This window comes from Acipenser ruthenus, unplaced genomic scaffold, assembly GCF_902713425.1.
Source record: "Acipenser ruthenus unplaced genomic scaffold, fAciRut3.2 maternal haplotype, whole genome shotgun sequence".
Classification (NCBI taxonomy): Eukaryota; Metazoa; Chordata; class Actinopteri; order Acipenseriformes; family Acipenseridae; genus Acipenser; species Acipenser ruthenus.
Window position 1 is genome coordinate 65093 of NW_026708130.1, and position 21911 is coordinate 87003.

The 21911-nt window shown below is 39.4% G+C and overlaps 3 long non-coding RNA genes across 10 annotated transcripts; 2 read left to right on the top strand and 1 right to left on the bottom strand.

The window, feature by feature from the left end:
- Nucleotides 1–950: 950 nt before the first annotated feature.
- On the top strand, nt 951–5960 carry LOC131729699 (uncharacterized). Of its 7 annotated transcripts, none has more exons than XR_009323643.1 (7): nt 951–1652; nt 1999–2105; nt 2218–2361; nt 2631–2741; nt 3757–3841; nt 4420–4622; nt 5291–5960. It is a non-coding gene; the product is annotated as an uncharacterized LOC131729699 (long non-coding RNA). The 7 variants fall into 7 exon arrangements; XR_009323642.1 differs by having other exon boundaries at nt 1999–2087; XR_009323641.1 differs by having other exon boundaries at nt 951–2105.
- Nucleotides 5961–6097: 137 nt separating this feature from the next.
- Nucleotides 6098–10888, bottom strand: LOC131729700 (uncharacterized). 2 transcript variants are annotated; one of them, XR_009323646.1, is made up of 7 exons: nt 10507–10888; nt 8803–8922; nt 8652–8698; nt 7907–8057; nt 7128–7339; nt 6558–6871; nt 6098–6472 (listed from the first exon to the last, which is right to left on the bottom strand). It is a non-coding gene; the product is annotated as an uncharacterized LOC131729700 (long non-coding RNA). The 2 variants fall into 2 exon arrangements; XR_009323645.1 differs by having other exon boundaries at nt 6098–6871.
- A 4318-nt stretch (nt 10889–15206) lies between these two features.
- Nucleotides 15207–17675, top strand: LOC131729701 (uncharacterized). The gene is made up of 2 exons (XR_009323647.1): nt 15207–16526; nt 17157–17675. It is a non-coding gene; the product is annotated as an uncharacterized LOC131729701 (long non-coding RNA).
- The last annotated feature ends 4236 nt before the right edge of the window (nt 17676–21911 follow it).

Genomic DNA, 21911 nt, shown 5'->3' on the forward strand with positions numbered 1-21911 from the left:
CTGGTGCATCGCTCACGTTACAGGTGGCGGATAGACCTGAATTAAGGCAAGTTCGAGTTTATTCCGAGTTTTCTTTTTATATTTGTTTGTTATTGTATAAAAATTAATACTCGATCACATGTGCTCATAACATAGACGATGCATGATACAATTTAGCTATAGATAACCAACTTATAATGATTTGAGAGAGTATAGTGACCACATTTGTCACTGTTTTTTGTTTTTTTTTTGTTTTGTAGTATATAGTGTATGTAACTGTAAAACGGTGGTGGGTGGGTGGGTGGGTAATGGTACCTGTATTTAAAAGTAAGTATTGGAAAATCGTGATGGGTTTTTGAATATTATTACAGTAGGTACAGTATTCTGGTCGGATTAAGAGACAGACGTGTATCAAGGCAAGTTATTTATTTTATTTAAATTTTTTTGGCGGGGGAAGTGGGTAAAAATGAGTATTTCATGAATTAATTTCCCGTCGTCTACTGCAGCTACCTGTCTGAGATGTTGCATCAGTATTATACAGTTGTACCGCTTCACTTAAGATGTACCTATCATTTGTATTAATTACTTGCTAGATGTATAGGTATTTAGAGTTAAGTTTTCTTTTTAAATTTATTTTAAAGCTGATCAATACTTGGAGTAGCACAAGGGTGTAAGCAGGACGGTTCTCCTAGTTCTTGTGAGGTCAAACAAGTGCTGCAGTTGTGTGTGTAAAATACTCGCAGCATTCATTTTATATATATATATATATATATATATATATATATATATATATATATATATATATATATATATGTACATTTATCAGTGCGGCAGTGTAGAGTGGTGGTTAGGATTCCGGGGTTCGATTGTATGTAAATAGCTTTGGATTAAAGCATCTGCTAAATTAATTAATTTTATTTTAGTTTAGTTTATGTGAATATATGATTTCAGTTCCGTTCCTTTTGTAGTGGTGAGAGTGCCAATGTTGAGGCTGCTCGACTTCTTCAAGAAGCTGCAAGGATTTTGAAGAGAGAGTCAGAAAGCACAGCCACTGCTGGCTCAGGATCACAGACTGGTACTGGGACGTGTTCACCCAGTTCTTTTAGCGGTTTGTTTAACAACATGCAAACCTCACTAGCTGAAGTACAACAGGGAACCCCTACAGTCGATTCAGGCAGGATTCCCTGCACTAGAAATGACCACATTCAAAGAAATCTTGTGCAGCTGTTTCAGCCATGTGATCGGGCAAGGGGGCAAAAGATGTTCCAGAAAACTGGAAAGTGTAAACGGAAAACTACACACAGTGAAACCTGGACACGTGATTTCTTTTGCTTACAGAGACCAATGTTCAAACTGTGCCCAATGGAGAAGACCGCATTGGTTTACAGAATTCAGCCCTTGGTAGGAAAAAAATAACATTTGCAGACAAAAATGGAGGATTTTCTGAACTATGTGAAACTCTGTTTTCACATTTTCCACAATTGAAAGGTGCAGGAGGCTTTCAGATGTTGAGGTCCGTTAATAAAACCAAACAATTGGCACCAATTCCAATGCCAGCCGGTGAGTACAGTGAGAAATTTCTGAGAACTGAGAGTGGCCTGAACCAGGCAATGGCCTACATTCGACCACTTCAGAAAAACCTGGAGAGCATTGCGAAGCGTGAGGCTGAAGAGGTAAGAACAGTTGTCAAAATCTGATCTCCTCTATATTCCTTCTTCTTCGCCTCCCTCTACAGACCTTTCTATCTGAATTTCCCTTGATTCTATCACCCTTTCCCCTTCCTCCTCTGCCCAAACCTTGGTGTCACCTTTGATTCCTCCCTTTCCAACTCTCAACATATTTCTTCACTGGCACGCTCTTACTGTCTCTTTTTGAGCAATATCTATTGCATTAAACCTGCTGGACTATGGCCCTCGACGATCAGGACTGGAGATCACTGGGTTAAGGTGTAAATGCACATGTAACACATACTATAAAAATGAAGCATGTTAAAAATAAATGTGTGTTTGTTTGTTGTAGTGTCAAGAGGTGGTCATGGAGAAGTGCAAAAGGTGTGGAAAAGATATCCCTCTGCAATGCCTTTCAGAACACATTGAAAACTGTGGAAGGTCATCTGTTTTTCTGGTGTATTTGTCATATAAATTGCTCATTTACTTTTACAACATAGTGGTTGACTTGTATCTGTGGTAAATATGTTTTGACATTCAAAGCATGTATGTCTTTGTTAACTGTTTTCAGACAGCCTGATGACACAGATTTGGAAGATGATGTCGTTATGGAGATATCTGAAGAGACTCAACTATCTATGTCATCACATGACAACACATCCCATGTTCAAAATTATTACAACAAGTGCCATGCTTCTTGTAGTGGACTGTACAGGTATGTAATGTTTTCAATGTGGAGTACTCGTAAGTAATTGTCATTTTTATATAATCAAAATATTTTTTTATTTTTTTAACATTAATATTGAGTACGATGTTTGTTTCCGTGCCAGTAATTTCTGTTGTGCACAATGTCTCACATTGATGTAATTTAAAAGACTTTTACTATCAAAGGACTATTACTGCAGAAGGAAAGTAAGAATGGAGCTTCCAATGCTATCAGTGTTATAGTGGGCTGAATTTCTTATTTATTCTTTTGTTTCTTAGAGACTATGTGGACCTTGTCAGTGAAGACAATGTATTTAGTGATTCTGAAGAAGAGCAGCTGAATAGAGTTCTAGAGGAATCGCTAAAGGAAAGCTCGCATGCAGCTTTTAAGTAAGTGTTACAAGCCTTATTGATTGTTTTTTCCCCCAATTAAAATAAGTCTTGAGGAACAGATGTATTCATACAACTAAATTAATATTTGCTTGGTGACTGTATATTTTAAATGTATGTTTAGAATTAATTCATTTAAATAACTTTTTGTCATAGAATTCTTTGTCATGATATTTATGAACACCACCATTTTCTGTGAATGTAACATTGTAACACAATGTCCACCACCCATAGGAAAGTAAACACTTTGTGTTGTGCCAGATTATGGGATGGCAGAGGTCAGAGTTCTTTGTGTTCTTTGTGTCAGAGGTCGTTGTGTTGTGCCAGATTATGGGATGTCTTTTTATCGTTGTTTTTAAACAACAAAAAGACACATTGCACTTTCATATTCATGATTCAGTCAGTTGTTGCCATTCATTTCCACACAGCTTAGCTTCCGAGATGTACTTAGCTGATGAAAACCGTTTTGATAGGCTTTTATGTTTAATCTGTATGTATCTGGGAATATAATACACTGGAAATGAAATGCACTAATTGAGTTTTGATTGATAGTTAAGTTCAATGTATATTTTTGTTGTTTGTGTCTGTATGGAATTTGTATGCCCCAAAATATTTGTGTTTTAAGCTGTTGGCTGGTCAAGGAGCACCCCTGTGCCCTTTTTAAAATAAAAAACTGTAATGTTTTAAAGTGGATTATTTGAAGCATTGCTTAAACTTGAAAAAAAGGTTTTAATGAAATCATGTGTACTCTCATTCTTGTCTAGCTTCTCATTATTTGTCCTCTTCCTTTGCATTCCTTGTTTAGTGGATGTTTGTATGTATTTAAAACAAGTATATTGATATTTTTTTATGCAAATAAATAGTCCTAAATCCAGAAACATAAATTAACAGGTTATATTTAGAAAATAAATAAATATTGGATGTCAGGACTGAAGAGGATTTATTGTGGATGCTGACTCTTGGATTTATATTTTGCTTCAATGTGCATGCATGTTCTCTTTATTTCAATTTTAAGATTTCAAAGTCAGACAATTAAAAAGGAACTGGATGATGCGGTTCGACTGGTATGTTCTTCAGCGAACAAGAACACAGTTTGAAAGGTTTGCTTTTTACAAAAAATCTAATATTACAAAGAACAGTACCCACCTAATGTTGATGCTCCATAGTTACAAAAAAGTTATAAAGTCGACTCATTCCATTCCTAAACTCAGCCAGCCAAAGCAGTCTCAGCCTTTTAAATTCACAGCCTAATTGTTATATTAATTTCCTTTAGAATATTAAATGTGTTCTGAGAAGTTTAATAAAAGTGTTCTATGTTATTATGTAGCGTGCAGATGTGTACTGAATTGAAAACCAAACTGAATCTACTTTGTCCCTATATTGTGCTGAAGAAATATCACTTATTATATGTTGTGACTAGCACCAAGCTGTATATTTATACTAATACATAGAGAATCACATTCCCCCTACCCACATCTGGGCTACTTAATTAAATAATTAATGTATTGAAGAAAGCCAGTGGCTTGTTTTATATATTTTAAAAAAATCTACATTATTATTGAAGAGAATATTTTATATGCTCTGAAAACAAGCATTGCATTGGGGTATGTACATCTTTTTTTCAAGTGTCTACTGTATTACTAATTCAGAACATTCATTATTCAAATATTTTGCACAGGTTGCAAGAAGGACTCCGTTCTCTCGGTGTAATGGATTCTATGAAGGCCCACCCTGAAACCTTCAAACCTATTTTCTGTCAATCGACAGAGAAGCTGACTGCTGATGTGCTTGAAGAGCAGCGATCTGACTGTGGGAGTAACAAGTTTGAGAGAGAAAATGAAGCAGTATGTCATTGGAGGGATTATCTCTTGGATGTAGAGAGTACGTTTTATTTTAAATGCAATTTCAATAAGATGTTGTGTATCCACATTGAACTAGCATCCCAATATAGTAGTATACATTTAAGAAGTTTATATACAATTTAAAACAGTCATGTGAGAGGGTTCTTGATGGAAAATGTAGCTCTCAGCAGGTACATGTCAAGAAACAATTGTATAATGAATAAAATGCTTGCGTATTATTATTATTATTATTATTATTATTATTGATTGCCTGACATTTAGATAAATTAATTATTTGTTATCAGACCAAGGTTTAAACAGGTTACATATTCAGTACTTTGTTTAAAATACAAAACTAATATGAATGAAGTTATATACCGTTAGTTACAGTACTTCTATGTAAACGTTTATACATAGTTAATTGGACTTGCTCATAAAACATATATTATAACAACTTTATATAAGGATTTAAAAAATACAAATCATCACTTAAATCTGTAGAGTGTGCATACATATTTCAAAATAATCAGTGATACAATTTAAAAGTCTTTAACTTAATCATATTTTAATTATATTAATAACATTATTCTGCCATTGGCATACAGTGCTTTCTGCCCTTCAAAATGGAGACCCAACAGCAGTGACGTCCCGTGAAAAACCTCAATGGCAAAGATGATTGATGTATTTTTCTGTTTGGTTTTTTTTTAGTGGGGATTTGTGGAGTTACCCTGGAGGACATCCTTGTCTTTGCCACAGGAAGTGACAGTGTACCAGCATTGGGCTTCAACCCTGCTCCAACTGTTGAATTTTTGCATGATGGTTCACGGTTTCCACTTGCAAACACATGTTCCAGCATATTAAGGGTACCATGCAGGCATTCATACGAGTCCTTCAGGGATGATATGGACTTTGGAATTAAAAATTCCCCAGGCTTTGGAAGGGCATAACCAAATTCCTTTGCTTACCATACCTGTAGTCAAAGGGCACAAGTATGTTCGATCCTAAGAACAATGTTATGCATGCCAAAGTGCTGCTAGAATTTTTATGTTTGTCATTTTTGTTATCTATAATTCTTTGTACACTTAAATTTAGCAAGTGAGTCACTTTTGGTTGAGAATTCTTACCTGTAGTTATTATTATTGCAGATATTTAGCAGACACCTTTATTAAGCACTACAATTCAATTTACTAAAATATTAAAATGTAATAGTTCAATCTGTCAATATTAACATCAGTGCCTTTAAATAAAAGTATAGGCTGGATCTTTTCCCTCCTAAGGATTTTTGGTAATAGAGAATTCTTAACAGTTGTTAAGTTGTTCCAAGAAAGAACATTTTACTTTTCCTCCTTATTAATAAACACTATTTGCATTTCTGTGATGTAAAGTCTGTTTGCAGCTTATTTTTAAACTGAGAATTAAAACACAAATCCATCAGCTATATTCACATTATATTTAACACTACTTAAATCAAAATGGCAAAATACTGTGATACTCCAAGTTGACTAGAAATTGGCCTTTACAAACTGGGTTTAAAATAAAAAGGGTAAAAATAATTATTTTTATTATAAAAACTATTCACATTAACACTTGCAGAGGTGATGAGAAGAGAACCCTTGCTAAAACCTGAGTGCACTGTACAATACATGTTTGAAAGCCTTTTCAGGATGAAAAGGAGCGGTTGTGGTATGTAAAGGTCTTAAAACCTACATTTAGGCATTTCTGTTGTTTGCTACACTTAATGCTTCTAAATAAAGATCAAGTCCGAAACAGCTGCTCGTCCTCAAAGGGTCAATGTTGACTGGAAGGAGAGGAACCAGTGTGTCCTGCAATGAAACTGGGGGCTCTGATTCACGGCAGGCTCCAGGTCCTTCCATAGTTATCAAAATCCATCTAGTAAAATGGAGACAATCAATTTAACATGTTAATTAGATATATAAGGTAACCTTTATTTGTATCGCTGAAGAAAAGGAAGTACCATATCAGAGTTCCAAGTCTCACAGGAAGTGGGATTTCTGCTGCTGTAGTTTGACAGTAGCCCTTGAATCCATTGCTGCTGTGGGGATTTCATGTGCTCCGAGGATAGAGGACGTCAGTCCCACATATCAAGGTGCATGTTCAGTCTTGGAATCATCACGTAGTGAAGTTCATCATCTGGGTCAAGTGCCTGTATTGCCTGCAAGTACTGCAAGGCAGCATAATAATTGCTGGTAACTGTGTAGCAGACATCACGCCACAGCCTCTCAATGCGCTGGTTGTGCACACTTCGACCTGTGATATGGCTTCCTCTGTCTACAAAAAATTAGAAATAGACAAACAGTTTAAAATGCTAGTGTTTTAACGATGGCAAAAGCAACTTACTTTAAACAAAATATTTACACAGGATTCTAAATTCTGCCTTAGTATGAAATTATTTTGTCATTTATTTTAATTATAAAATACTTAATATTTACTTATTAAATACAAGACACTAAACAGTATGTAAATTCAATAAATTTAACTGAATAAATGCACTTTATTTTTCCATTACAGTTCTGTAATAATTTACCCAACACACGACGAGGATGCTCCAGCATAAATCGAGCCACTTCAATGTTTTCAAGGCCTTTGTCACTTCGGACTTGTGATGGTAAGCCAAACTGATATACAGCTCCAACAAAACTTTCAAAAACTGTACAAGCTCTGTTGATGTTGCTGGCTTTCAGGTACACTATTTTTCTACTGTAGCCATCAATGCCGCCATGAATGACTATCCTCCATCTGTAGGCAAAATAAGATACAATGTTAACCAGAACAAAATATTTGCTTCTTTGTACTGTAGTTCCTACTTTGCCTGTGTTTCTAAAATGTGCTATTATACACTTATCGTGCTTTTAATAACTGTAAATGCTTCCAAAGCGTTTACAGTTCTTATGAAATCGGTACAATTGGATGAAGGGGAGTGGAAGAATATGCGGAAGCAGTTATTGGTGAACTGGAATTTAGCCAGGACACCAGGGTTGACAACCCTACTCCTTTTGAAATGTGCCCCATGGGATCTTTAATGGCCACAGAGAGTCAGGGCCTCAGTTTAAAGCCTCATCCAAAAGACTAATTGGAAGATATTATTATCATTTAACACAAAATATCACAATACATTTTACTAATAGTAACACAATATCTTGTTCTGCAGTGAATGCAATGTTGAACTTCATTGAAATACAAGGTGATGCAGTGATGTACTACATACTATTAGTAATATACATTGCCTTATGCTTGTAAATACATTTTTAATGTATTGATACTTTGTGTTCAAATTTAAAGTATGTTTTGTATTTGTGTACTTACTGAATTAACTCATGATACCCATCTATGTGCCAGAGTGACAAAGGAGAAGGAACACTGTAGGCTCTTCGTTGGGTAACGCTCAAGTCTTCACAAAAGTGTCCCAATTGGATCAACAATCCTCATAGTTTCTCTCATTCTGCATTGCTGTACCCTATTAAAAATACATCAATAAATATACAGTATAGTGTTGGTGGAGGCCTCATACCGCAGAGGGTCCCACCGTGCTATTCTACTGAAATATTTCCATACTTGGAAAGTATGTTTTTGACAGTACAGGCCCAATGTTGCATTGAACACATTAAGTGTAATTTATTATTATTATTATTATTATTATTATTATTATTATTATTATTATTATTATTGCAGACATTTAGCAGACGACTTTTTCCAAGGTTTATCAAGCATCAAAATACAATCTACTATAAAAAATTACAATGTAACAACTTCACTGTAATAAATTAGCCACAGACAACAGTAGACATTAAAAAATAGAGAGTAAATACATACAGAAAATAAAGCATAAAAAATATGAAAGCAGATTACAAAAGTGTGTGGGGGGAAAAAATCCTTTATGTCTATGTACACATACCTAATCTGATTAGTTAAAAAAAAGTCAGTGTGTGTGCGTCAGTGTGTGTGTGTGTGTGTAAGCGCATGGAGAGGTCACATGAGGTTTATTTGAAATGCATCCAAAACTGATACTGAACTTGAAACCCAGAGTGTTTATAAGAATTCAAAAGCTCACTTCAGAGGAATGATGGCCCGGCTTCACTGTCAGTTCCACGAAGTTGCCTAGAAAAGAAAAGGGTTGGGTTAAAATGACAGTTTGGAGAAAGCACATGCACAAGTAAAAAGGTACGTTCACTTAGATTTGAATGAACATGAGCGTGATTCACCTGTCGCTCCTTTCCTCCTGTGTGAGGCGTGAATCTCAGCGTCTCTGCGATGAGGTCTTCCACGCCGCTGGCCTTCACACGTCTGTCCGTCCCATAAACTGCTTCTACAAAACAAAAGAGCTGGAGACAGAGATTAATAACCCTGAAAATAAGAGTCTAAACGGCAAAAACATCATCCCAAAAGCTTTGTTCAAGATCATTCAAATTAAACTGTACAATGCTCATTTGCAGCAGCTTTTTCATTTATGTTAACAATTGAATGAAAAAGACTTCCCTCGATATGAAGTTACATATTTTCATGAACTAAATTAGACAATCTACCTGGATGAGCCTTAAATTACAATATTGGAATACAAGAAATATGAAAATGGCAAATCTAAATATATATGAATATACAGAGAAAACAGAATTAGTGGAAATGATTCTGCAGAGGCCAAGACCCTGAAAAGGCTTTTTTCCTTTCCTGCCTTTAAGCTGTATTGAGCCCAGAGGGAATGTGACCTCAACGTCCCAGACCTGCCAACCTTGACATTTCATTTTGAGTAGCACTCTTTCACGAGGACATCTCGGCTTCCCCTCAGAATTGCTTTAGGGTATCAAACAGCTAAATGCTACACTCTGGAGAGTTCTGAGGATGAAATTATCAGTAAAAAAATAATGAGATTAGATATGATTGTTTCAGTTTAAATTTAATTTTGTTTACCTTAGTATAGATGAAACCTTTTTAATTTATACCAACTGAAAAATTATTTTAAGTACAGAAAATAGCCATTTTTGTAGTATGTTGGTATTTTATTTACTGTCAAAACAAAACAAATTGAAATGTATAAGCTTCATAGGTGGCTGACTTGGCTTTCCTGAGCAAGGTGTCACGAAAGGTTTGTGTGTGACACACTTGCTGCTTCGCTGACATCAGGACTTTGTGCGTTACCAGTGATCTTAGCATGTCTGTGCTCAGGCTGGCTCTGTGTTGGGTTTTGTTTTTGGTCACCAAGCTGAACACTCTTTCACAGTCAGCATTACTATGGAAGATGACCAAAATGCCGAGCGCGGTAACATTACAGTAATGCCCGATTCTTTTGTTCTGGACAGAAATATAAAGTTTCCTTCTGATCCAGACAAAAAAAAACGAAAAAGACTGAAACCGTTCGTTTGCATTGAGCGCTTCATAAAAAGTTAATATGAGTAAGCATATATTAGTAGTTCTGATATTACGTTATTATTAGTAGTCGTACTTGTATAGCCGTTTTTTTTCATAAATATTATAAAAAATAAAAATTTATAAAAATATTATAAATATTCAGCTATACATTTAAACAGGATTACACTTCTGCGGGTCGATTATTCCCAGTCCTCACATATACACATATATAATTTACCGTTAACAAAATCCATAATGCTACATTGATGATCTTACTGAACTTCAATATAAAATCACAAACCAGCCCGTTTATGACCTGTTTAAAGCACAATGAAACGGCATTTATCTACAATGTAATTGTACGCTACTTGCAAAGTAAACAGAAGCCTTACGTCCCTTAACCACATTAACAATGTTAATGCTGCGCTCATTTTTATGAAATCGAATTTTACTGACATCCCTGTATGGTAACATGCGTTTGTGAAAAACGGGACAATGAGCCAAAAACAGAATATTAAACTTCAATATTGTACTATATTATTATAATAAATGTTTGTACTTACTCCCTCGCCATTCTCGTACAATCATCATTCAGCTGTAGTTTCTTTTCATGCGATACAGTTATCCAAACCGAGCTCGTTTTTCTTTAAAACGCAAGTGGGGTTTTACCCCCCCAGACAAAAATGAATGCTTAAATAATGCATTAATTAAAAAACAAAATGTACCATAGCCAGTTTGAAACAAATAATTTCCTCACAAGTCCCAGTACTTCACACTCCCTCCAGTGTTTCCGAAACTAGCAGCTGAAACACAAGCGAGTCAGCTCAACAAAGCCTGATAGGCTACAGTAGCATGGCAGGGATTATACAAAGAAACTTAGTGCTGGGAAATTCTGTCTGTCAACCCACGATAACTTTTTTTTTTTTTTTTTTAAACGGAGGTTGGCTCGTCAACTAAACTCAAAAGCTGATTGGTTCATTTATCTTGCTTGCCTTGCCATAATGCCGGCCCTGACGTTAGACGTTAGCCAATCGGAGCTCCTCTCTTGTCACCAAGTCAGCCAATCGGAGCGCCCCTCTTGCCACCAAGCCAGCCAATCGGAGATCCCCTCTTGTCACCGAGTCAGCCAATCGGAGCTCCCCTCTTGTCACCCAGCCAGCCAATCGGAGCTCCCCACTTGTCACCCAGCCAGCCAATCGGAGCTCCCCTCTTGTCACCGAATCAGTCAATCGGAGCTCCCCACTTGTCAGCCCGCCAGCCAATCGGAGCTCCTCTCTTGTCACCGAGTAAGCCAATCGGAGCTCCCCTCTTCTCACCCAGCCAGCCAATCGGAGCTTCCCTCTTCTCACCCAGCCAGCCAATCGGAGCTCCCCTCTTGTCACCGAGTCAGCCAATCGGAGATCCCCTCTTTTCACCGAGTCAGCCAATCGGAGCTCCCCTCTTGTCACCCAGCCAGCCAATCGGAGCTCCCCTCCTGTTACCCAGCCAGCCAATCGGAGCTCCCCTCTTGTCACCCAGCCAGCCAATCGGAGCTCCCCTCTTGTCACCGAGTCAGCCAATCGGATCTCCCCTCTTCTCACTAAGGCAGCCAATCGGAGCTCCCCTCTTCTCTCCAACCCCTCTACTGATTAAATGTCAATGTTGTAGACAGCGCGCGTGAGAATCAGATTATTAGGCTATTAAAGATTATAATTATTATTTATTAGGAGGGATTAATAATCATCCTCCGGTGAGTTTTAGCGGGCAGCAGCCATTCCAATAAATTAAAAAGGAATACATTGTGCATGGACAGATGTGATCACACAGTTCCGTTTTTCAAAGCTGGTAAAGGATTTACTCACAGAACTAGTTTTTAAAAAATGATCGCTTAATTGCGTGACAGGGGTCAGTTATGGGGGCTTTTTTTACACCCGTGTTGTTTGAGTCGATGCGCTGTAAGTAGGATACAGTCAATCTAATAAACACATGTACTGCCCTGACTCACGAGTAAATCCTTTACCAGATTTGTAAAAACGGAACTGTGCGATCACATTTCTCCATGCAGAATGTTTATGCTGTTCTATGTTGTGAAAATAAATAAATGGTGTTTGTTTTAAAACATATTTTTGGTTGTACCATTAATTTACTAAGAGTATACAAACAACACGAAACGAGTATCATGTGACACACTTGCAGAAATTGAATGTTAAGCAACTTTAATGACGTGCAGTTGCGAATCATGACCACAAGGTGTCAGTAATAGATTGGATAGTAACCCAGCTAACACAATGATGTGCCCAGAACGTTAGAAGAATGTTATTCGAAAGTCAGGATAACATGAAGTAATTTGTAAAGAACATTTCTTTGGAAGGTTTTCGTAAAGTTACGAGAACGTTCGTAACTAATGTTATGAAATAACATTGACGCTGCTTTCAGGTAACATTGCCAACGACACAAAATGATTAATTTATTCCCAGTTAATTAGGGTCCCTCTTGTAAATGTACTCCCTAGTATCCTACCCGCCAATCTCCCGATCCTGCTCTCCTACAGCAGCTGTCTCTTCAATAAACACACATCTTTCTTCAGGTGTTGTTATTTTGATATAGTTTTGAGGCTGAATATTTCAGTCCAGGTTTGAAGCACTCACTATTCATTACTGATATTTAAATCCAGAAGAAACACAATTACAATTTAAAAAAATAAATAAAAATCTGTGTTGAAGTATTTGTATTGGGGTTGTTCATTTTAAATGCCACGTGTTTACAATTACCAGTTCTAGATTAAACAGCAGAAATATTTTTACTGGCTTGCCAGACCCAAGAGCCTTTTCATTTCACAGGCTAGCAGCCCACGTCAGTATTTCAAAAATATTATATTTTCATGCTTCTAGTGAAGAATTGTTTTACTATCAGTCATATTTTAAAACGGCCAGTTTCGAAATAACCAAAGAAAACAACGATTCTAAACCGGAACGTGCCTGAAGGAATCAACTGTAGTTCTCTTTTATAGCGGTTTAAAATGTATCTAAAAGTATATACGGGTGTTTGTAATAATTTAATCACAGACGTAGAAATATAACCAAGATTCACGACGACCATTGTATTGATAGAGCAGTTGTTTAAATAAAAGAGCAGCGTCAGTTTTGGAAATGTCACATTTTATATTTGTGTCAGTTTTTAGTTAAGTAAATTTCAGTTAAGTGTATTTCAGTATGCTAACGTGACGTTTTTCAGCAGGTTTCATTTGATTTTATGAAGCAGAATTAGTTAACACTCAATTCAGCCCCTCGACAGCAGTTCTACCAAATGTCCACACGAGGGCAGCATTGGATAGGAAATGAAAGCTAAAGCCTCGTCTGTCTCCCTGAAGTTCGCTACCAATTGTAAAGAGCAGAGGACAGCTCAGCCGGAGGCGTGTGTCTGTGTGAAACGACTTTATTTCATGTGATAAGTTTGTGGAAGAAGGACGCCATGTTAGGAGACGTTTGCTATTGTTTTACACAGACTACGAGGGACAGCGCTCGTTAAACCAGGTGAGTGCATCTCGTTTACTTTGTTTATTATTCAGTGCAGCGGTTGTTTTTGAATCCCGCATTTTTAATAACAAATGGTCGTCTGGACCCGCTTGTGACTGTTTGCTGAGTGGCTTTTAATAATGTGTTTGTCTTTGTGAGCTCTGATCAGCAGGGTGCGGTTTGACGGGGGTGTGATTCCCCCGGCTATATTGACTGGGGGTCATCTTTATTGTTTATAATCGTACGTTGTTATTGCCTTTTAGCTCATGAGCATAATAATCTCAATCCCGTTTGAAATGACACTAAGTGCATTTGCATGGTGGCAGATGAGGGATGTTGCTTCACTCGAGGCGTGCGTACTGATGAAGATGTAGATTCAGTGTTTAATGCTCATCCCCTCACCGTGTGACTGTGTGTTCTTGTCTCTCTCCTGTCCTGTGAGGATGAAGATGTAGATTCAGTGTTTAATGCTCATCCCCTCAATGTGTGTCTGTATGTTCTTGTCTCTTGACAGGTCTGTGAGGATGAGAAGGTCTCCACAGTCTGGAGTCTGGTCTCTGACAGGCTCAACATACCTGTCAATCAACAGGGACTCCTCTACAAAGGCAAGGCGCTGGCAGGTAGGCTGAACAGCACAGCACAGCACAGAACAGCACAGCACTCAGTTAAAAAGCATGCATGTTATTCTACATATATCTATTAACAGTAACACCTGCAAACAAAGTGTTTTCAATCTTTTATCATCATTGAGTTGCATGAAGTGTTTTAACCCTATGCTGCCTACCATATCCGGTCATAAACATGAACACTTTCTGTTTAAACACTTGTAGTTTTGGAACCTTAAATCAGAAATGAAAACCCAATACACCTACAGAAAGGCATTAAGTAGATCTTTCCATTGATGTAATTTATTTTGTTGTGGGGTGATTTTATTTTCATATGAGCTACACCTCCCAAAAAATTATCGAAATATGAAAAATAATAAATAATATTTTTAAAAATGGTCAATTTCAACCTCTTTCCAAGTGTTATATAAAAAAAACAAACTTAAAGAGTATATTGTAGCTGCACAATTTTCCAAGGAATTCAAATCTGAAATCAGAATTGAAGTATCTTGAACAGTTGCAGAGCTAGATAAGGTTTTGCAATGCCTAGTATTTTACAAAAATCAACCTCCGAAATGGCAAAGGCAGACCAGGGTTAAAACTTGGCAAAAAGTGAGACTGGAAACACTATTGCCCTGTTTGAGATACAATTATATTTCAGTACAAAAATAAAGAAACAACACACAAGTTATCAAGTAAAATGTTTAATTTTTTTATTTGAAAAAAAAAGTATATTACAAATAAAACTTTGAAATTAAGAATTTTATTTGGGAGGGAGGGAGACAAAAAAAATAAAACCTTCCATATTGTGCTGTATATATTTATTATCAAAACTACCCTGCAGTTGAAGTGCTGGACTGGGGCTCCTCCAGATCACTCTCCTCCTCCTCCTCCTCCTCCTCCTGCAGCAGCTCTTCATCAGGGAGGTCCTCCTCCATGGCGTACATGCCCTCGATCTCTTCCTCAGTCAGGGCCCTCCTCCTCTTCAGTGACTAAACCACATGCTAGAGCTGATTGTCTCCATCCATTTTCTGGCTTACACACACCCACATAAAACATTAAAATAAATACCAATTAATAATAATAATAATAATAATAATAATATTAATACTAATATTAAAATTCTGCTCCATCCTTTTTCACACATAAAAAAGTAAACAAGTAATAAAATACATGGCTAAATAATAATAGTGACAACAGCTAAATAATGTTTTCTGTTCTTTACACACAGTAAACGAGTAATAAAATACATGGCTAAATAATAACTCCAGCTAAATGTCTTTGTTTTTTACATAGGCTACATACACAACGTAAAAATAAAAACTAAACAAGGTGTTTTCCTCATTCTTTTACACATCGAATAAAAAAAGTTAAAAAATAATAGATGCATAATTAAATAATAATAACGACTACAGAGAAATAACGAATCGACTAGAAAAAGTAAAACACAGACGTACACAAACGCCTAACTTTGCATCACATGCGATAGACCTGTTAGTTTTGCCTTCTCTCCTGAGGAAAAACAAGTCTAAAATAAAAACGTATGTGAAACTAACTATAAGAAAGATGTTTAAAAAAACAAACAAACAAAACGAAACGTGGTGTTGGTACAGTAGCTCCTCTCGTCTACAGCAGTCATGAAGTTAGCCCTGCCCAGCAAGCAAGCGCACACACGAGAGACACAGAGAAAACAAAACAAAAATAAACACTGCAGATGTACTCAGCACAAAAAAACAATATCAAGTTGAAAAAAAAACAACAACAATATGGTTAATTGGCCCAAGTACCTCCCGTTTAGATGATATGTAGATTAGCACTCTTGGGATTGTAAAACTGGAGATACAGAGCTTCGACTCTGCTGTGCACTCAGTCACAATGGCGCCAGCAGAGACTCGCCCTTGTAATCAAAATATTATATGTCCCGCCCACCCTAGCCCTAAACCAATGGTATCATGACAAGCCCCGTAGTCATGGCTATGACTCATACTTTAAAAAAACAAAATTGCTGATTGGACGGCAGAGATATGACGTGTTTTGTCATCGTAACAAAAGTTATGAAATTACACCGAGTCAGCAGCTAAGAGTTAATCTACCTGGTCTTGAATCTCTCCTGTTTCTCCCCCTCCCTCTCTCTCTCTCTCTCAGATGAGCACAGACTGTCACACGACTCCATCGCTCCCGATTCCAAGCTGAACTCGTTGTGACGCCCCCAACAGAGAAAGTGTCACCCGAGCAAGAACAGCACTCCGTGTCACCCCTCCTCTCAGACCTCACCCCTCACCCTCGTCACACCCCTCCTCTCACCCCTCGCCTCACCCCTCCTGTCACCCCTCGCCCTTCCTCTCACCCCTCGTCTCGCCCCTCCTCTCACACCTCCTCTCACGCCTCGCCTCACCCCGGGTCAGTGTGGCACAGCCTGTCTGCTCTTCTGAACAAACACTTCAGCCCTGCCGACGCAGTGAGAGTCTGGAGCAGCAACACAAGGTAACCTGAACACAGTAAACACACACACTGCTATATACACACACACACACAGACACACAGTGAGAGTCTGGAGCAGCTACACAAGGTAACCTGAATACAATAAAAACACACACTGCTATATACACACACACACACACACACACAGTGAGAGTCTGGAGCAGCTACACGAGGTAACCTGAACACAATAAACACACACACACACACACAGTGAGAGTCTGGAGCAGCTACACGAGGTAACCTGAACACAATAAACACACACACACACACACAGTGAGAGTCTGGAGCAGCTACACGAGGTAACCTGAACACAATAAACACACACTGCTATATATACACACACACACAGACACACAGTGAGAGTCTGGAGCAGCTACACAAGGTAACCTGAACACAATAAACACACACACAAACAGACACACGCAGTGAGAGGCTGGAGCAGCTACACAAGATAAATTGAACACAATAAACACTGCTACACACACAATCCTAGCTGCAGCACATGCACAATGTTATACAGACACACACAGACACAGCTGTACAGTGACACAGAGATGCACACACACTCTGAAATGCAGGTGTAGAGCAGCGTGTAGTTGTGACTCTGTGTCTCTCCCTCTGCCTCTCTCTCAGGATTACGAGCGGAGGCTGTGCTTGTTGAGCCTGGATGATATGGAGCGGCTGGCGACCCGCATGCTTCACCCTGAGGCTGGGGAGTGCATGGAGCTGTCCTTCCTGGACTGAGGAATACTGCTGCTGCCCTCTCCACCTCTCCCCTCTCCACCCTCTTCTCCTCCCCCTCTCCCCTCTCTCTCCTCTCCTCTTTACTCTCTGCTCCCCCTCTCCTCTCCTTACTTTGTTTAAAAGAATAGAAGCACACCCAGTGAGCAAGGCATTGAGCAGCCCCACATCCCGCTTCACAATACCGCTACATATTGACTGACTGTTCGCATCGTGTGTGTTTGGTAAGACAAACCACATTTTCTCCTTTCTGCTATTTTAAAAGGAGCCCAGTTTGGTGCAGGAGGCTTGTGGGTAACAGAGTGTGTTTTTGCTGGGGACTGCAGCCCTTCCATTACCATTGCTCGTAGAGGGGAGATTGTTTTACTTTCAAGCCTTTTTCTTTAATAAATCCGGACGTTTGGAAATACATACTGTGTGGACGTTTCCCTTCTTCATGGCTCCATGCAGCATCCTGTCACACAACAAGCCCTGAAAGGGGATCTATACATATTTATTCTCAATCACCAGGCAGTAATCGCAGCTACAATACAGACACACAACGTGTCACTTTTATTGGCTGAAACTTTAAACTACGACTAGAAGCCTCTGAAGCCTTTTCATGGCCCTCCACCTGTCCTTGATCAGAACGCTGTCCTTCCTCTAAGGGGTCGCTTTCCATGCTAATCTTCCGTTTCCTCTGCAGAAAGGACAGGACAGTGTTCACAGAGCTCCCTTCACTCCCGCAAAGCCAAGACATCCAGGCTCTTGTGCTGCTTTGCTCCCCAGCGCCCGAGTGCTTGCTGGCAGTGCTGAGGCACGCTCACCCTGAACAGCAGCGCTAGCTTTGCCTATTGAGGAAGGCTTGGCGCTCCCGTTGGTTCATCAGTAATAATGATTTAGTGGAGACAGTACAGTGCTCGGGGGGGATGAAAGTTTACATCAGAATAGAAACTTTGCACAAAGTCAACCTGCTGGAAGTGGAATCATTTCTGCTGCGCAGCTTCAGATTCCACAGCTTGACGAGGAACACAATATAAAAAACACATGTTCCTCTGGAAGCCACACAGTTATTATATATATGATTAGTGTTAACACTCATAGCATTGACCTGGTATCCCTGGTATTTACCTCCGAGCCCTGCTGTGTAACAGGGGTGTTTCATAATCCCTCCTCTCTTCAGTGGCATGAAAGACTGCAACTGTGCAGTCAGCGCCAGGATTCTCAACTCCTGCAGTGCGACCTCTGACAAGGGAAGTGAACCTCATATACAAGGTTAGACAGCAAGGCAGTCACAAGCAGACAGGTGGTGCAGTGGGCTAGTTCACTAGCATGCTGTGCTGCTTACCTTGGGGGACTGAGTTCAAATCCAGGTGAGTTCCTCCTTTGTTTTCAAAGACTTGGTTAATTTCTTATATAAGACAATGAAAAAGCAGACTACTCCGTGGAAGTAAGATGGACTGGGTTCAAATCCAGGCGAGTTCTTTGCTTGTTTCAAAGAATGTGTTAATTGAGCTTATATATAGTGTGAACCAAAGCATTCCTGTGGGAGCTGGTGGCGCAGTGGCTATGCTGATGGCCTTCTCTCCCTGAAGACGGTGGTTCGAATCCTGGTCCCGGAGGCGAGTTCCTGAGGTAAGTAATGCTGTTGGTTGTGAGTCATGGTGGTGGTTGTAAATCTGGGTGTTGACTGTAAGTAATGATGCAGGTTGTAACTAACGATGTTGGTTGTGTCTCCACAGACGGAGGAGGGCCGTGTGCCCTGAAGAGGAGCCAGAAGAGGATGAAGAGGGGGCTTGGGCCCCCGGCCGTGGGGGGAGTGGAAGACGGGGGTGTTGGTACCATGGGGGGGAGGAAAAGCAGGGAGGTGTAAACATGGGGGAGCAGGCAGGGATGTTACCTTGCCTTGTGCCCTGCAATGGGCCCAATCAGCTGAGCGCTAGAGATGATTCTAGGACATAAAGCGATCTTAACACTCCCTGTCAGATGGCAGGGCAAAAGGAATATCCCTGCCTGCTCCCCCATGTTTACACCACCTCCTTCTTTTCCTCCTCTCTGGTACCAACACCCCCATCTTCCACTCCCCCCACAGCCAGGGGCCCCAGCCCCCTCTTCATCCTCTTCCGGCTCCTCTTGAGGGCACACTGCCCTCCTCCGTCTGTGGAGACACAACCAACATCGTTAGTTACAACCTGCATCATTACTTACAGTCAACACCCAGATTTACAACCACCACCATGACTCACAACCAACAGCATTACTTACCTCAGGAACTCGCCTCCGGGACCAGGATTCGAACCACCGTCTTCAGGGAGAGAAGGCCATCAGCATAGCCACTGCGCCACCAGCTCCCACAGGAATGCTTTGGTTCACACTATATATAAGCTCAATTAACACATTCTTTGAAACAAGCAAAGAACTCGCCTGGATTTGAACCCAGTCCATCTTACTTCCACGGAGTAGTCTGCTTTTTCATTGTCTTATATAAGAAATTAACCAAGTCTTTGAAAACAAACAAGGAACTCACCGGGATTTGATCCCAGTCCCCCAATGTGAACAGCACTGCATGCTAGTGAACAAGCCCACTGCACCACCTGTCTGCTCGTGACAACCCAGCTTTGCACAGAAGCCCTTATATCATCCTCTTTATATTATTTGTATGCTTAGACCACTGACCCCTTGTCCTGTTACGTAAACACAAGTCTATCAAAATAGGTAAAGTGTTTGAAAATGAAAAGGAAACACCTGCCCCGGGTTTGAACCCGCTACCCAGGGAATCACGGGTCTCTGCTCTACCAACAGAGCTATCCAGCCGACTGGTGCTGATGTTGTTTGAAACACATTATTACATTGTGTGGTGAGGACCTGGGGGCTAAGAGGTGATTCTTAGCTTTGTTTAATTTGTGATGAACTGGATTCAAAACCAAACCTTATAAACAGGTAAGTTTAACAATATTTTTGAAATCAATAGATTAACACTTGTGCTTTACATGTGACTTGAACCAACAACCTTGGAAGTCAGAATCCAGTGCTCTACCACCTGTGCTAGCCAGAGAGATACTCTCTCCTGCTGCCAAATGACCTCCAGTACATTAACTAATGATTTGTACAAAATGTATATCACTCCATTGGAAATATCCAATAAAAGAGTCACTTCTATCATGTCTTTGACAGATTCAAACTACAAGGTGCTGTGAAAACAGAAGATTTCAATCTGTATCCTGGATATGATCCCAGTGTCTCAAGGGAAAGAGCATTTAAGCACAGGGACTGACCCCACTGCACCACCTAGCAGCTGTCCCTGAAGTTAGATTTACATTGCCTACAAGGTAAAATAACCAACTTGAAAAAAAAACCAAGAAAAACATGCACGTTGCACGGGGTTTGAACCACCAACCCTGGGAATCAGGGCCCTGTGCTCTCCCAACTGAGCCATCCTACCAGTTGTACTGCTGCAGTCATTTGTGACTTGAACTGGACTAATGATCTGTACAACATGGAGGTGATTACTGCCTTGAAAATATCCAATAAAAGAGTCACTTCTGTTGTATCTGACAGATTCAAACAAACAGATGCTGTGGAGAAACAAAACAAGCACACAACACAAGACATCAAACACAACTCTGGGGTTTATTTATCAATTCTTTTTTTAAGTCTCTTAATCAGAGAACACCAGTCATGCTGTGCCATTGAATTGTGGGTCTGGTTTTAAACTCAGTTCACTTGTCCTGTGAACAAAAGACCTCCAAGGTGAAAGGCAGGCAAAGTTAGGGAACTAGCCCACTGCACCACCTGGCTGCTTGTGACAGTCTAGCACTCTAACCTGGTATATAAGATTCACTTCCCTTGTCAGAGACTGCACACGCATGCAGAGTTCCATGCCACTGAAGAGAGGAGGGATTATCAAACCCAACCCTATTATACAGTAGCTCTATAAGGTAAATTAAACAATATTTCTGAAAATGAGGGAAAAAAACATAACTTGTGTCTCATATGGAACTTGAAACACCTGTCAAGAGAATTTGAAGCCGATACGCTACCAACTACACCAATCAGAAAGCTCTCAAAGCGCCTCTGATGCTCCCCAGTATTTGAATTCTTCATGTGTGCAGCTGAGGGGTTGCAAGGATGCTGAAATAGACCAGCAGCACAGACCCCCCTGCTGAGTTCACCTTTAACATTACATCAAAGATTCTGGAACAATAAATGTAAAAAATAAGACATTTAACATCACGTTGAATTTTTCTGCCAAGGTTTGAACCCTGTCCACCAATAGTCACATACCTAGCCAACCAGACTCCTGTGCTATCTGTCGGCTTAAGGTGGGATAGTGTGTAACATTGTCTATAAGGTTCATTCTTTAAAAATGAAAGTACAGCACAGTGAACAGTGCACCAAGTGTAACCCACACAAGAGAAGCATGCAATTCCTCGTTACTCCACTGGTCGGCGTGTTTTTTAACTTTTTTTTTAAATGTAAATGTTTTTCATGAAAATATCACTTTGTTTTTTGACAAAAAAAAAAACAACAACATTGAAAGTGGACTAATAAACCAATAACTCGAACATTTAATAATACAAAATAATAAAATCAGTGTGAAATGAATGAAAAACGACTTAGGCATACTTGCAGCAGTAGGAGGTTATGGATTCTGAAATGTCATGACCA